The 18,224-nt window shown below is 38.1% G+C and overlaps 1 long non-coding RNA gene across 1 annotated transcript in view; it reads left to right on the top strand.

Moving 5' to 3' along the window:
• Positions 1-17,057, top strand: part of LOC144378875 (uncharacterized) — a 76,910-nt gene extending 59,853 nt beyond the window's left edge. The window contains exon 3 of the long non-coding RNA XR_013440799.1: positions 16,901-17,057. This is a non-coding gene — a long non-coding RNA (uncharacterized LOC144378875). The remainder of the gene's footprint in view (positions 1-16,900) is intronic.
• The last annotated feature ends 1,167 nt before the right edge of the window (positions 17,058-18,224 follow it).

Here is an 18,224-nt window from a genome sequence, read left to right as displayed (position 1 = left end):
TAGGGAGTACATGAAGACTGCCAACCTATTCCTTCAAATAAAATATTTGTCTTCAGAAAATAGAAGCTTTAGTAACTCTAAGGTAGAATTTGGATTATAATGGGAGGCTGGCAGAGAGGAAATCTGAGATCACAATGATGGTTGAGATATACTGAGATAGGCTGCCTCATTCACTGTTGGTAAGAGGGCACATTGTGTGGCCATCCCCAAAGGCAAATGCAAGTCAAGAGTCTTCAAAAGGTTCATTAACTTTGGCCCGATTATTCCACTTCCAACAGCTTATCCTCAGTAAATGATCAAAAGTTCACATAATTATTTATTTGCTAATGATGAAGAAAGAATAATAATATTTTTTAATAATGCTAAGAAATAAGGATGCCTGGGTGGCTTAGTCTGTTAAGCATCTGCCTTCGGCTCAGGTCATGATCCCAGAGTCCTGGATCGAGTCCTGCATCAGGCTCCTTGCTCAGTGGGGAGTCTGTTTCGCCCTCTGCCCCTCTCCATGCTCATGCTCATGCTCTCGCTCTCTCTCAAATAAATAAATAAAATCTTAAAATAACGCTAAGAACTAATTTTATTGAGTGTTTACTGTAGACTGCACTGTGAAAAGTACCTGGCATTCCTTACCTAGTCTTCCCGACAAGATTGTGAACGAAGTATTATTTCTATACCAACATTAACAGTGGGGAAAAGGAGATTTAGGAAGGTTAAAATATCAGATTTAAATTAAAACACCTGGGAAGCTAAGGAGGTAGGTTGTCTGACCTGGGTTTGGAACTCTTGTGCGGTGCACAAACTACACACTTGTACGTGGAAGCCACGGTCTGACTGTAGGGGTCTCACCCTTAACCTCTACAGTCAAACTGCCTTTTCAAGAATGCACGCAGTCACTGGATGAGCTTGGCCTGAAGTACTGCTGCTGAAGCCGCATGTTGCTGGCGCACATGGACCTGATCCAGAAGCTGCTCAACTATGCGCCTCTGGAGAAATGACTGAGCTGGAGCCTGCCCACCCACTGTGCTCAGCAGGGTCAGTCAGTGTCTTGCCCAGAGTTCATCCCGATGAGGTGTGGATAGCATGGAGCATGCCCATCCACCGCCTATGGTTATGTGTCTTCTGCCCTGAAAGGAACAATCCAGTAAAAGCCTTTGCAGAACCATAAGGAGGTCCTAAAAAAAAAAAAAAAAAAAAAAAATGCACACAGCCACATTTATCCAAGAGTTCCTCTGCATTGTCTGGTTAGATACTGCTTTAAGTCTTAGAAACAGTAAAGATCTGGGAGAAGCAGAGAACTGGGAAATGGGACAGCAGTGTATTATCTCTCAGACACATAGATGATACTAATAGAGTTTTTGGTCCCCTGTGGTTAGTCAAACTCTTGAACATGGAGCCTCTGATTTCTTGTCTGCAAATTACAGCTACTGAGACCTTACCTTATGGGTTTGTTGCTCTGATCAAATGAGATAAAGCACCACACGGAAGATGCTACGAGAGGAGATGCTTTGTTCCTTTGTAATTTCTGTAATTACATCACACATTAATCTAGTTAGTGGTAATTCAGGGTAGTTTGGCAGTTATTTATGGTTGTGGATATGTTTAAGGCCTACACATATTTTTATGCTTTTTAACACTGAACACAATAACATGGTACTTTTCTTTCATAAATGATACTTTCTTGAGCTGTAGTAAATAAGAAGAGGAGATTGAGTATCTAGATTAAAAGCTCAAAAGTTGGTGGGCTATTAAGGACCATGGATGGCTTCATGAACATTTGAGTATTGTCTGTGATAACAGTTTAATACCAGTCAAATCATAGTTAAAATTATTATGATCTGGAGATACTGCATTTTAAAAAGAGAAAACATTTCAGAATTCTATTCAGAAAATTAACTTAATCCATTATTTGAGGGTAGATTTTGCATCTTAGCTGCATTAGTGAGTATATCAGGAAGTTATCCCATTTAGAACTGTGAAGGAATTGAGCTTTTCTTTTTAAAAATTCTGTCCAAGATGTTTTTTTTTTTTTTTTCCATTCTGTGATATTGCAGATGGTTAAAGAAACTAAAAGTTGCTTTAAATATAGTTAAACTCAATTCAACAAAATGCCTGTTAGATGTCTAGCACGGGCTATATCCTTTGTTAGGTACCAGAAATTCAAAGTAGAAAAAACAGACAAGCTCTCTGCCTTCAGGGATATTATAGTTTATAAAAGAAAATGGACATTAAACATTTTATTACAAGTGATACAAATGTAGAAAGGGCTATATTTTGCCTATTATAATCTTTAGGGGTTTCCCCTCCAAGTGGTTACAGGGAAGCCTTTATGCAAATAGGAATATTCGTTCTTTATGGAGATATAATTGACATTAACATTGTGTAAGTTTAAGGTGTACAACATGATGATTTTATAAATGTATATATTGCAAAATGATTACCACAATAAGGTTAGTTAGCACATCCATCACCTCATAGTTAAAATTTTTGTGTGTGTGGTGAGAACTTCTTACTGTCTTAGCAACTTTCAAGTATAAATACAGTATTGTTAACTATGGTCACTGTACTGTACATTGCATCCCCAGGACATATTTGTCTTATAACTAAAAGTTTTTACCCTTTGACCAACTTTACCCATTATATATATCACATTTTTTTTAAATCCATTCAGCTGTCAGGGGACACAGGTTGTTTCCATGTCTTGGCCATTGTGAATAATGCTACAATGAACATAGGGGTGCAAATATCTCTTCAGGATAGTGATTTCATTTCCTTCAGACATATACCCAGAAGTGAGAATGCTGGGTCATAGGGTAGTTCCATTTTTGCATTTTGTGGAAACTTCATATTGTTTTCCATAGTGGCTGTACCAATTTACAGAGAATATTGGTCTTGGTTCTCAAATTTCAAAACAAATGTTTAGCTCTCTCTGCTCACCTGGTCCTTAAAATTTATGGATACTACCTCAAGTAGCAATTGAAATAACTATCTTTGCATTGTATGTTATAAAACATTCTTACATTAGAAATTATATTTATTATAGATAATCTTGGGATCATTCTATTTACTTAGTCTTCTAAATATTCTCATTATATCCTTGCATGAAATTAAATAAATAGAAAATTATACAATGGACTTTATTGGCATAGGCCCTAATTCCCTTTTTTGTGCTTCAACATAATGGTATTGGCATTATCAATACACATGTATAGTTTGAATATACATTACTTTTTTTCTTATACATTATGCTTAAGATACATACTCAGGTTGAGCTTCTGTTTCAGAATAAGACAGAAAATATTTCTTTTAAATAAATGCTATATTAACTTCTATGAGATAAAAATGTATATAATTTATTATATTTCCTTTGTTTCCCCAGCTGCCAGGAGGCTCCAATTCAAAAGTCAAGTGGATGATAGTATTACTTCGGTCTTCCCTAGTGGTTGAATTATTTGCATCTCTTTTTAATTTATGGCTTTAATCTCTTTAATGAGAATTGTATTATTGAATATGCCTTTTATGGTATATCATCTTTAAACTATTTTATATTGAGAAAAGTTACAAGGCAATCAATGAAATAAAGTTACAGTCTCCTAAACACTTCATTTTGCCATACAGGGGTGTTCAGTTTGGTTGTTAACATCTGCCTGGGTTTTTGAAATATTTTAACCCAATGTATGGTTTAACCTCCAATACCTCAAGGCATCTTAAAATCCAATTAATACCCTATCATTTTGTGAAATAAATAAGGTAAGTCACAGCTAAACAGCTTAGACAAAGGTAAGCCAGAGACAAAATTAATTCCTAAAATGGTACTTTTCGCTTGCATTGAAGAAAGAGAAAGTGCCACTGATTTATTAGTGATGGATTTAAAATGACCCAGGGTCGGTTCTGTTGAAGAGGTACATTTCACAAGTAGAAAAGATGAAAGAAATCCTCTCAGGTTTGGATTTATAGCTCAGGCTTTGTAATTCAAAGAAAAAGCATCACAAACTGAGTCACCAGCTGTTTTGTAACCCATGTGGCAATCAATAATTCAGGTAAACATTAACTCAGAGTAAATCCAGTATCTTGGTACCTTCATGTCTACAGTTCTGAAGAGGCCTATCTGCTTCTAGCGAAGAAAAGATCTGTTTTTATCAGTGCTCTGAATAAAGTGAAAGCAGCCACCTGAACAGCCTGGCACATTCTCAGTGGAAAGTTATCTGTGCCCCCTCCTGTCCTGACCAGACCACTGGGTTGACCCTGTCTTCCCCCTGAGACCTCTGGGACCCCAGGTACTTAGGATCAACTTTCAATTCTTGAAATATAAATGTCTAACCCTGGAGAAAGTCATGTAGCATATTTCTTGAGTAGATGCCACTAATGTGGTAATTTACAGGGGGCTAAATGGAACGATATTTTATTATTCAATAAAATAAAGTCTCAAAGATGAGAGTAAAAACATGAATGAAATCATTGGTTTCTTAAAACACACCTTAAATCTCTCTTTTTTTTTTGATATTTTTAAAAACAAAATGAAAACTGCAAAGGTTTTCTGTAGTTACTGCATCTGCAGAGTCAGATACACTGCTGTTATTGTCATAATTCAAATCTCAGACTTGCTGTCGGCATCTATCACTTACGGTAACAAGCAGCTACCCACCCCACTAGTGCAAGTTTCAGCAGACAGAATTAGCCATCTTTTGAATGAATCAAGAATTGGCCAAAATGCCAATAGAAATATCAAATACAAAGAGATTTGCTGAATTATTTCCTTGAGACTGGGGTTTGAAGTAAAATTCTTGGCACAATTAAAACTGGAGGCTTGTTACTGCTCTGATTAGTCATTTGCTAAGTGATGCAACTTGAATTTCCTCCTCCTCCTCCTTTTCTTCTTCTATATATTTTTTTTTTCATATGGATCATCTCCATTTGGATTAAAGTTAATTCTGCTATTCAAAGAGGTTAAGGTTTTGCTAAAATCAACCTTGCTTCTAGTAATAACAGTTTCCTTTATTAAGGTTCTTTTCATTGACTGAAACTCAGAGCAGTTAGAGGATTACATAAGATCCTAGTCTGTCTTGTTAAAATGCAAAAGACCTTCAACTTCTTTTGACACACCTACGGCTTTTTCTTGGCACTTCTACTCAGCGAAATGGTGGCAAGTTCCAGATTTCTCAAAACAACCCCCAAGTTCCCTCCCTACTCACCCTGTTCTTCAATCTGGAAAATATCTTGATATGAAGTGCTGCCTGATTTCTTAAGCCCTAGATGTTTGGTAGCCAAGGAATGTGTTACTATTTCTAAAGTAAATAATTGAGCCATCAAAAAAAAAAAAAAGAAGAAGAAGAAGAAGAAAAAGAAAAGAACAAAACTCTGAAAGAATTAGAGCAATGTACTACTTGCTTCCATTCCATTTCCATACTGGCTCTTTATAGTTTTATGCCTCTTTTTCCCTAAAAGACAAAGGGAAAAATTTTTTTAAACAATCATTATTTTTTTCATTTTGCATCTTTCTTGAGGTATAATTTATATGCCACGAAATTCACACATTGTAAGAGCAGAATACATTGATTTTTAATAAATTTAAAGAGTGTGAAACCATCACCACAATCCACTTTTAAGACATTTCCATAATCCTCCAAAATTCCCTACAGCTTATTTGTCATGAACTAACCCCATGCAGCAGGAGGCTAAGGGAAAAAAGAATGTGTTCCTGGTAAGTCAGGCGGCACCATTTTGAGGACTGTATGATGGCAGAATGAATGCTTGAATAGTGAATTTACAATGAACTTGGGGCAATGGAAGGTATTGTGATGGAGAAATCCTTTGAATTCATAAGTTATCATGTAGACTAAAACTTTGTGGAACACACAGAAGGTAATGAGAGCAAATATTTACATGGTGCTAATACTGTACCAGGTACTGTTCTAACCACTAATGTCGGTTTCCCTATGTAATATACACAATAATCTTATGAGAATGTACCACTTTACCACTACCATTCCCATTTCTCAGGTTAGGAAACTGAGGCCCAGATAGATAAAGTAAAAAAACACATAAGGGATGGAACTTGGATTCAAACTTAGTCTCACTCTAAATTCTACATGGTCGCTGACTGCTCTATTCTACTCATTAGTGTAAGCTAATTTATGAAGCCTGGCTAAGCAAAAGGAAAACATTGTCTAAGTTGGAGCCAACCGATTAGCAATAGTTGAGGTTCTGGGACTCAGAAGAAGCAGACCAGGAAGAAGTGTCCTTGCGCAGTGCTAAGGCTATTTCAACCTGGCTGCACCACTGGTAACACAAGCAGACATGTTGGTGTCAAGTTCAATGTTTTGGTGGGAGTGAGAAGGAAGCAGGAAATGGGTAGGAACTAGGCAAGCACACTCTGAACATCTGTGTCTTGGAACGGGTCTTCTCTGGCACGAGCCTGTGCTCTCCATTTCTGCAAACAAAGCAATATCCGCTAATGACTTTGTGTCCACGTTCAGCTTGATATTTTTCTATTCTCCTTTTTTTCTTGATCTGCTCAATTAATATTTTCCTTTTATTAGGCTCCCCTTTCCTACCCAGCCCACCCTGCACTCTTTTTCCAGATGTGTGACAACCACTTTTGGTCTCTAAACAGATTTCAGACTAATTTGTTTAATGGGTATGTGTTCTCCATTTTGCTGATACTGGAGGATTTTAGAAGTCTAAGGAGACTTCCGTGGAAGCTGTTCCACGGTAACTCAAGTTCCAAGTGTGTGAAAATATGTCCTGGCAGCTCTGTGGAACCAAGTACTTCCTGGAGCCCAGGGCCAAAATGGGAAATGCAGATGGAGCAGATGTTCTGGACATAGAGTTGTCTTCTTGGTTTTAAAAGCTGATTCAGATAGTTTAAGGGTCTCTGCAAAGCTAAGCCAGGTGAAACGAGGGAAGCCACACCAATAAATGCATTTCCATATACTAACTGCTCTGGGCTGTTAGGATTATTTTGGCAAAAGTTTATGAAATGGCCAGCATATTTGATACCTAGTAAGGAAAAGAGAAAAAATAAATGAAGTTGTAGTGTTATAGACAACAACAAATGGACATCCCATTGGAATGACAGGCAAGCTTGGCAGATTGAGTTAAGAGAAAGAGATTCACCCATAGTAAATTGTCTAAAAACATCACAGCAAAGGCATGTTTTTCAAACACAGGAAATAATATCCATTCCAGTGGTGTTTCTTTCCAAAGAAGTAAGTACTCATTGCTTGTTAATTTTCGTTAATCAAACCACACCATCATAAAATGTTGGGTTTCTGAGACCCCACATAGAGAATTGGATGCTTGCCCATTTAATATCCATACAATTCTCTTTTCAGCACATTGCTTCATTTTAGCTCTTATTTTCTAAGATGAAATGTATTTTGTCATTTCTGAAAAACAAAGGTTATAAAAGATGTTTCCCAGGTTTTTGCTTTTTCTTAGCTTTTTAACCACAGTACAAAATTTCCTTAATTGTTGTTGAATAACTGCACCATCCCATGTAAGAGCACTTGGATCGATCACCCGTTCCAAACTGTGGCCCTGTAGAAAGCATGCTTTAAAAATATATAACAGAACACACAAAATAGCAAATTAAACTAATGTTTATTGGGTATCTTCAGTGTGTGGAGTTACAAAGCTCTCTAGACCGGGTGCGGTAGATCTGGCCTCTAGCTCTGATTTACTTTCTAGTGATGTGGTTGTAAGCAAGCTATATGACTTACAGTTCCTTGGTTGCTCCATGTGTAGTTAATTTTAGTTTATTAGGGTGCATCTAGATTTGAGCAGAAACCATCTCTGGCTAATGTAAGCAGAAAATAATTGCACTGAAAGATTCAGGTTAAAGGTGGTTCCCAGATCCTTGGGGATGGCCATGGACCTGGTCTTGGAAATTAAGGAAGAAGAAACAACACTAACTGTGCTGGGGAGGACAGGCTCAGGCGCTGGCCCCTTGAAGACAGCATTCCACCATCTTTGGGCATGGACTTTACCACCTAGCACCACTGAACCAATCAGAGCTCACGGCTAAAACCACTATCATTGCTCCTCTGGAAACTGAGTGTGGCCATTACAGCTGCCACTATATTTGTCTGCAAGGATATGGAGCATCCTCTGCTTCTGTGCTCCTGGTCTGGGTTGAGAATGTCTGACTGAGAGGGCTGAGTTGCCATGCCTATGTCTCAACTGCAGTGGGGTGGGAGGAAGAAGGGCTCAAAACAGAGCTCTGCTTTGCTCCCTTCAAAAGGTGATGAATGCCGCAAATATAAACAGAGGGTTGCAGTAGTGCACAGACAAAAATATTGATGCCACTAAAAGAATCACTTCAAATTCTAGCATCTTCTAGAATACTCATTGTAATCTGGGTGATCATATTCCTGATAAAGTCCTGATGATTGCCTATTAATGACTGACTGTCATCTTGTTGTGTTTCTTAATAGTATCTTATTTCACTCTCATTTTTGTCCTGGTTTATAAAATAAATTATAAAGCCCACCTACTTATAACGGATAACATCATTTCACATACTAGGAGTATATATTTGCAATTCATTACTATATTCCTATAGAATTTTATTTATCTCACATTGAGTTTGTCTGTAGCAAATTATATTATCCCTCAAATATCCCATGGTGTAGCTAGGGCAGATCTTAACAGCTCATTTTTATAAGGAAAACAAACAAAAAAACCTTGTTACTTGACAAGGGTATGTAGTGTTCATCTCTGGATAGGAGAGAGGGTGCTAGACCCTGTATCTTCTGATTGCTCCAACCAATGATACCAAACATGCCACCTTCACAGTTATTAAAGCAGAATATCACCTTTAAATCATGAGGGTTGTCTGAGGAAGACTGAGTGAAGGTGGCTGAACAAGTAGAAGGATGAGCTGTCATATTCTGTGCTCTGAGCCAGAGCTTCTTATTTGGGGGGCGGATGCCCCTCCATGCTTGGGTGTGGTGGATGGGTGCTCCTTCAGTGGTCCAGGCTGGTTGCGATCTGTGCTATTAACCTCAAGTGGACAAACTGCCCATTCTTTTTTCTATGGAGCTAGCTGTACGTCCTGATTTGAAAATGTTTGGGAAGTACTCTTCTAAGCAATTGAGCAGAAATACTCTGCTCCACTTGAAAGCTATCTCTCACCTATTTATTCATTTAACACCTATTTATTAAGGGTTCTGATATTCCCAATGTGATGTCAGATATGACAAATAAAAGGTGAAAGGACTCAGCTCCTGCCCCTGGCTAGCTTTCTGTCTGTTCATTGGGCAAGGCAGGCAAGCACAGGGCAAACCTGGATCAATGAGCATGATCACAGGGATAGATGCAAGGTCTGTTGGAGCAATTAGAAGGGGCTCTTAGCCAGGTTCGGCTGCAAGGGGTGCATGGGAGTTTTAGCTGAGTTTTAGTTGAATCCTAAAGTCGTGGAAAGAGTTTTTCAGGCAAAAAAACAACAAGAGAAGAGGAGACTACATTCTATGCAGAATGAGCAGCTGTGCAAAAGCTGGAAATGCCTGGAGGCATTCATCTTTGTAGGACATGCAGACACTGCAACACAGCCAAAGAGCATGTTCAAGGTGTGGAGAGCTCAGAGACCAGGCAAGGAAGTGCCAAGTCATGCATGGCCTTGTAGACCATGAAGGGCCTTCCATGCTAAAGCCACAATTTCTAATCATATAGTAATATGTAGAAAAATAGAATTTTTCTATTCTGTTTTTAGTAACATTGATGATAATGGTCTAACAGTTGACTCAAGTAGTTCCAGTGAGGGTACAAATAATATCTATTAAGCATTGGCTCCGTGATAACCTATGCCCTAAGTACTTTGTAGCTATTCGATAACTTAAGCCTCCAACAATCATGTGCAACCATATCGCAAATGAGGAAATTGAGACATAGACGTCTTGCCATAGGTTATGTAGAGCTGGGATTTGAACCCATGTAGTCTAGTTTCCAAATCTTTGCTCTTAGAGATAATACTACACCTTAGTTACAAAATTCCATTTAAGATATCTCTGTCATGAGAATATGTTTAACTCTGTTATTTATTGAATTATTTAGAATTATTACTCAGTTATTATTGAATTATTTAGAATTGCAAGCAGTAGAGAAATACTACCTACACTTCAGAGTCATCAGATTTACTATTGTTATAATAAGGTCATCTGATTAGAAAGCATGTACTTGTCTCCTAAAGGGACTATTTCTCTTATAGCACCTAATCACTCTAAGCTTTAGTTTTTCTTCTAAAAAAACAAAGACAATAATTGTTAAACAAGACGATTTGGGGACAAGTAATATGTACAAAGATTAGAATGTGCCACTACATAGTAAGGCATTTGCAACAATCTGATGATGTAAGAAGATGGGACTTTGAATGAAGTTTATTTGTAAAACAATGAAGTAAATATGTTACCTTCTTTTTTTTAAGATTTTATTTATTTATTTGACAGAGAGAAACACAGCGAGAGAGGGAACACAAGCAGGGGGGGTGGGAGAGGGAGAAGCAGGCTTCCCGCGGAGCAGGGAGCCCGATGCGGAGCTCAATCCCAGGACCCCGGGATCATGACCTGAGCCGAAGGCAGACGCTTAACGACTGAGCCACCCAGGTGCCCCAGTAAATATGTTACCTTCTTAACAGTTATATCATTTAGTTTCATGTTTACTTATTCATTCTTTGATTTTTTTTTTTTTTTAATTTAATAAACTTGCTTTGAGCTACTCTGTGTCTGCCTCTGTCCTGAGTACGATGGACACAACAGTGAACATTAAAAGGTCCCTTTTCTCAGAGGTCTTTCAGTCTTGTGGAAGAGTCAGACACAGACATTCTTAGGAATTACAATGCAATATGCCAGATAGACTGGTAGTGCAATGTATGGAGTTAATGGGAGTCCCAGGTAAGGGAACATAAACCAACCTAGAGCTTCAAGGGAAGAACTCACAGTAAAGGGGAAGCCTCCAGATATTGTCAGAATAAGTATCAGGAAAACAGTAGTGAAAGCAAGACAGAAGTGGTTACTAGAAGAGCACTATATAATCTTTCCCCTCTGCTAATATACTCCATTGATAAGGCAAGTTGGGGGAGCCAACTCTAGTTTATTTTTTTTCTCCCTCTAGCCATATTCTCCAGACCCATTCCCATAACATCTAAAAGCTTGATCAAATTCAGTCTGGAATTGCAGAAGGCCCTGTGTACTTTCCCCAAAACTGTCTTTCCACTGATCATTATCCCAGGTATATGGCTCTTCATTAGTTCCCAATAGTCAATGCAAAGACACTCAGGCCCCTGAATGGGTATGCGAAGTCCAACACAAATGCTAGCCGAGTTTCCCCAAATCACCTTTTGAAAGCCATTGTTGGACACATGTTGGAATGAGATGATTTTTTTTTTTAAGCTAGCATTTTCCCATCCAAATATTCCTCCAGAGGATTTATAGCCCTATGAGGGCTCCTAAGATAGCACTGGTGTTGGTTTATCAAAAATACTGTTTTAGAAATATGTGCAAAGTGGGGCACCTGGGTGGCTCAGTCGTTAAGCGTCTGCCTTCGGCTCAGGTCATGATCCCAGGGTCCTGGGATCGAGCCCCGCATCGGGCTCCCTGCTCTGCGGGAAGCCTGCTTCTCCCTCTCCCACTCCCCCTGCTTGTGTTCCCTCTCTCGCTGTGTCTCTCTCTGTCAAATAAATAAATAAAATCTTTAAAAAAAAAAAAAAAAATAGAAATATGTGCAAAGAATTAGAAAAAAGAGAGCGATAATATCTTCTCATCCCGAGGGTTGTGGAGGTACTAGCATTGTATAGTATTTCCAACAATGATGTTATGGTCATAAAAGTGTACAGTTATCTATAAATGGGCCCTTTTATATTGAGAAGAGATATTTTGAGTAAATTCCCATTTTATTATTGCCACTCTGGAGCTCACTATTTCCTAAGTTCCCATTGTTTTCTGATACTCACTTTGAATTCTTTGGGAAGTTTCTTTGTGGTCTTCCAAAACTGCCAAGTGAATTTAGTCTCTACATTGGTTTATGCTTGAGATTCCAAATTGCTCTTCTCAGGTTGGTTTTCTCTTTCTTTATGGCCCCGATCTCATCCTCCTTTCATCATGAAGCTTTATCTCTGTTCCTTGTGACTTGGTTTTATGATGCTATCTCTAGTTTATGGGTTCCTTTATGGAGAATAGGCTTTGTGGTCTCCATACATCAGGATAGGTGAAGTTGGTTGTGGAAACCAACAAACCCCCAAATCCCAGAAACTATAAACAAGAGAAATGTATTTTGTTCCAGTGCTGCTCTGAAGATTAGCTGGGGACTCTCTGGGACTCTGGTTGATAGTGAAGCCACTAGCTAGAACCTTGCCAGTTGCCTGGGCCGAGGGAAAGAGAACTCTGGAGAGTCTTGCGCCAGCACTTACATACTTTATTCAGGAGAAGGTATGTGTCTCTGTGCTTGCAACTGATTGGCTACTACTAGACCCATGATCCCATCCAACCACAAAGGAACAAGGAAGTACCTACCTACCATGTGCCCAGAAGATAGAAGGCAATAAATATTTGGTAAATTGCCCTAGTAACAACCACAGAGCCCTTCAGACTGAGATTTGATTGGGGGCTTTGGCACTCACTAATGATATATCTTAGTCTGGGTAATGGCTTAGCTGCTAAGCTGCTCCATGTCTCAGGTTCCTGTTCCACAGAAGAGAAAGAACCATTGTTCTCCAAAGGCTTCTGGTAAGCAGCCATTGACTATAGAACTCATCTCATTTGCTGTTACCCTTTGGTACTAAAGAGTAACATGAAAGTAACTTATTTCACCTTTAAGAACATAAGCTTCCTCTCTTGAATTGAGCTTCTGTAACATTAAAGGAACATTAGGTGAGAATAGTTTATTGTCCAAATTGTCAACAGAACTGGCAAATGAAATTTGGCCATGATCTTTGTTCATTAAGGGAAGAAAGAAAAATTAGCAGGGACATAGGTTGAATTCTCAGCGCAATCAGAACCTCATCTTTTTGTCTCAGAAAAAAAAAAAAAAATGTCTCACAACTATCTCATAAAATGTCCCTTACAATTCAATTTTTTGAAAGGATATTTTATTTAGTTCATTCTTCTCAATGAAGTAGCTGTGTATGAGTCAGTGAATGGTGTTGGGTACTACGGATTTGGTAATCATGTTCCAATTTCTGCTCGGTCATTTTTAATCGACACCTTAGTTGCGTCTGTTGCTAAAGAACAGATTTATGCACTGTTTGTTTCAGATCGATGAGCATTACAAGCAATCAGGGTGAAGAGTTACAAAGCCCAGTGTTTTTCTTCCCTAGGCATAAAACAGTCAGTCGGCTTCAGGTCGGAACAGGGTAAATTACTCATTTTAATATTGTTGATTTAGGCCCACCTAAAGATAAGGCCTTGCCGACCTGCGATAAAACTGGCATGATTAAATATTTCTCCCATCCCCAATATTTCTGCAGTTATTCAGGCTTTTGTGTGCCACAAGCTCAATAATTGTGTATGCATCAGAAAACAGGCTGGGTCATAAATAGCCGTCATTAACTGAAGCTGCTTTCACACTTAGTTTGCCATTTCTCATCTCCATAATTTAGACAATGTGTACTCTGTACAACCAGATGTGAAATTTTATTACACTTCATGGGATTACTTAGTATTGAGCTTTACTTTTAAATATATTATAGTGCTCTCTGGACTAACACTTGTCTAGCCATCTTTGAGCTGCATATTAAAATATTTTCATCTGCAGGTGAGATTAGTGTATTCCAATATTAGTGTATTTTGGAACCTGTCCAATTAATCATATCCCTTAGAGACTGAGATGGTTTTGACCGGTTATTTGTTGGAATGTTGGCCCAATTTGAACAATGAGGTAAGGAGTGTCATCATGCATATTTTTCTTCCCCACATGTAGTCAGAGCTGAGTTATTGGTCCTCAACAAAAGGGACCATCATGGTGCTGTAGAAGAGTAGAAATTGGGAGAAGTTATGCGATCAGTGTTTAATTCTCAGCTTGATTTCCTCACGGCCCCTTTATGTATGATTCATAAGCTATTCACACCTCCCATTAGTTTCCCAAACTCCTCAGGCCATTATGTTTTTGCTTTTCTGCTTCCTCTGTTAAGAATAGCTGATTAACATAACATAAAAAAAAAAGAAACACACACACAAAATAAAATGAAACATTACGATTTTTCCTATAAAAAAAAAAAAAAGAATAGCTGTCTCCATATCCTCTTCTAACTAAGTGAGTCATAAAGTTGCAAAACTCAGATCCAGCAATACTCCTTCCAGAACGCTCTTCCCAGAGCTCCTTATGAGTTCCCATGTCCATGTTCTAATAGAAAGCTCAGTAGACAGCACCCACCAGGAATATATGTGTCTGTTCTCCCCACTATAATGCTAGACCTTAGACAAGAGGTCCCTTGAATTATTCAACTCTTTACAGCCAGCTCCTGGCCATGGTATGGACTTAATAAATATTTATTGAATGAGTGAATGTTTATTGAATTAATGGCTGAATATCATAGAATCCTGACTTTATTTAAATACTATTTTTATAGGAAAAAATAATCACCATCACATATGGAATATCTGCTATATGCTAGTCACTGTTCTTTGCAGTTTATTTGTTGTAACTCGTTTAAGGTGTGTAAAATTCCTACGGAATAGACACTGTCACTGCCCCATTTCACAGATGAGGAAACTAAAGGACAGAAAGAAGAAATAACTTGCCTAATATCACACAGCCAGGAAGTTGCAGAGCCAGCACTCACATCCAGTCTAGCTCCAGAGCTAGTAAACAAAACCACCATAGGTTCCCCCTCACAGTATACATTTCTTTCCTTCTAATTTTATTTTATTATGTTATGTTAATCACCATACATTACATCATTAGTTTTTGATGTAGTGTTCCATGATTCATTGTTTGCGTATAACACCCAGTGTTCCATTCAATACATGTCCTCTTTAATACCCATCACCAGGCTAACCCATCCCCCCACACCCCTCCCCTCTAGAACCCTCAGTTGGTTTCTCAGAGTCCATAGTCTTTCATGGTTCGTCTCCCCCTCCGATCTCCCCACCTTCATTTTTCCCTTCCTACTATATTTTTCTTTTTTTTGACATATAATGTAATATTTGTTTCAGAGGTACAGGTCTGTGATTCATCAGTCTTACACAATTCACAGCGCTCACCATAGCCCACACCCTCCCCAGTGTCCATCACCCAGCCACCCCATCCTTCCCACCCCCCACCACTCCAGCAACCCTCAGTTTGTTTCCTGAGATGAAGAATTCCTCATATCAGTGAGATCACAGTGTACATCTCTAATGGTCAGTGAAAAAACGAACTGAAAACAAAGTTCCTCCTTCCTGTACTTGCTTATTCCTAATGGCTGCTCTTTTTAGCTCATGTAGAAAATAAAGCAGTAACGTGTTTCTGTATTTATTGTAGCTTTAGTAATTTCAGCTTGTAAATTTGCTTTGGAAGCCCTAGTGTTTAAGTATTAATCAAAACTATGGAACCTTCCAAGCAAGTGCTGTCAGAGAAAGATCAACATTAGTTAGAATTTTACTTGCTGACCAGTTAAAAATAAGCTTATAGTAGCTTTCCAACCTCCTGGAAATATGTTGGCTTCTAAAACCACTGTGGGATTCAAAAGGAAATTTTGGCATTCAACTTTAAAAAAGATATATAAAAATCACAGTTGTTTTCAAATACAAGCAATTTGCCCCATGTTTAGATAAATGTATTTAATGGAGAAAATTCAGTTTACCTCTGTAGTGATTTTCCTTGAAATGTCCTTTTATCTTCTTTTTTTGAGACTCCCAATACATTATAAAATTTATGACCAAAAAGCTTTCTTTAATTGTGGAAAGTTTAAATTTTTCACATGTGTTAAAGAAATGACTTTAAAAGTACAAATGCACAGTGATACACCTGTGCTTTTCCCCCAGATAATAACAGGATTTATAAATAAACTATTCTGTAGCTCACTTTACTATTTACAATATTCTGAGTATGTTATTCGACTTTGGATCAGTTACTTATACTGTCTTTTACTCCTTTTCTTATCTGTAAAACAGGTAATAATATGAATTACTCTATGAAATGAAAATGTGTAAAACAGCACCTATCAAGAAAAAAAGTTCAATAGATTCTGCTGTTATTATTGGCTTCAGGCAAGGTGGTTTTATAAATGGGTAAGCATTGGAAGAATGACAAACATCTTCTTTTAATATGTCAGATTAACCTTTGTGATTATAGGTATGCATTAGTCTGCCTGGGATGCCATAACAGAATACTACAAGGGGCCTTAAACAACAGAAATTTATTTTCTCACAGTTCTGGAGCCTGGAAGTCCAAGATCAAGATGCCATCAGGGTTGGTTTCTGGTATGACCTCCTTCCTGATTGGCAACCTTTTTGCTGTGTCCTCACATGGTCTTTCCTGTATGGGCACATACTCCTGCTGTCCGTTTTCTTCTAAAGACATCAGATCCCGGGGATTAGGATCCCATCCTTATGACCTAACTTAACTTTAATTACCTCCCTAGAGGCCCTATCTCTAAATACAATCACATTAAAGGCTTAGAACGTCAACATATGAATTTTTGGGGAGATACAGTTCAATTCATAACAAGGTAAACCATCATTTGGAAATAATAATAAAAGTCTAAGTTTGAAGCCCTTTGTACGAGGCCTCGGCCAAATTACCCTCTGCCCACCCCACCGGAGCTTTTTAAGAGGTCATCTCATTGCCATTTTAAATAAATGACTTCAGCTCCCGTTCAGAGTGCTACTCATTAATATGTCTTTCTGCCTTCAGCACTGTATCAATAGAAACTTCCATGGTATTTTCTGTGGATTTTGCTGTATTTTATCTTATTTTATTTCATTTTCTGCAGGGTGATCGGGGCCTCAATTAGTACTTAACACCAGAAACTGAAGGGAATAGGGAACAGGGTAACATTTGTCTGGGCATGCCGTCAGCTTCCAGCACGTCAAGAATGTTGTTGGAATGGCCCTGCCATAACTGGAATGGTTGTAGGGCCACATATCAGTCCTTCATTTGGGTAAGTGTGACATTCCCAAGGTTTTAAAAATAACAGAATGATGTAATAGGCTCTCATTCTAACAAGCTTAATCTCACCCACAATTATAATAAATACGATCTGTGTAATGAAGACATTTAAAATTGAGACTGAAGAGTCTCTGATCAGAAAGCAGGAATGACAAACTTCACATTGTGCAGAATAATCCATTTGTCAGTAAAAAACTCAACTCCCATGCTTAGACTCCCATCGTTCTTTTTATGATAACTGCCCAGAGACTCTGTTTAGTTATGATGCCAATTTGTTATTTCACGTAACATTAACAACTCATCGCATAAAACGAACAGTGAACTACTTTTCTGAAAGTCTGCAAGTAAATATTGAATTATGGTTAACAACTTATAGTAATTCACTTTCAAAAATTTCCATTTCCCTTCGCAAGTCTGCCAATATTCAAAATAACTTCCATTATCTCCGTGTATTTGTGTAAACCTTACATGAAACTATTATTTTATCTTCTTTAATATGGCTAGAGATTCTATTTTTCTTACCTACTGTTATGGTCTTGATAAACTAAGTAATTTATTGGCCTTAATAGTATCTTACCACTAGTTCTGCAGGTAAATTAGACAAAACATTAATTTTTTGCTATTTATAGAAAGTCCCTGGTGGGCCACATTTTCGTAAATACTGAAAAAGAACTTCATTGAAATAATACTTTTTGGTCAATATTATAAAAACAAAGTAAAGATAGACAAAGTGAAACTATAGTTAATAATGGACAAGTGTTACAGCATAGAAATCTAATTAATGTTAACACAGTACTTGAGCATTATCATTAGTTGCTGGTTTTTCACAGAGCTTACAGCCTGGCTTTTCACAACATCGTCCTCTGTTCTTCTTTCCTTTCCCTGATTTGACAGACCCAAGTAAGTAGCAGAGAAGTCGTTCCAGAAAGATCATCAGCCAGCACATTTCTGGCAGCTGGATTGTCTGACTGAAGCCTGGGGAAATTGAACCTACCTTTGTCTCCAAGAAAAGATGAGTAGGGCCATGGGGGAGGGAAGTGTGTGAGAAAATTCAAGCAAGTGCTAGCATGAATCTGGCCAAGTGTAGTTTGGTCTCTCACTGTGGAGTCCTTTTGTTGTTCTTTTTCACTCAGGACAACAAACCCAGC

Source organism: Halichoerus grypus, chromosome 8 (assembly GCF_964656455.1).
Source record: "Halichoerus grypus chromosome 8, mHalGry1.hap1.1, whole genome shotgun sequence".
NCBI lineage: Eukaryota > Metazoa > Chordata > Mammalia > Carnivora > Phocidae > Halichoerus > Halichoerus grypus.
Note: the sequence above shows the minus strand (reverse complement) of the source record. Positions and strands in the feature narration are given on the sequence as shown.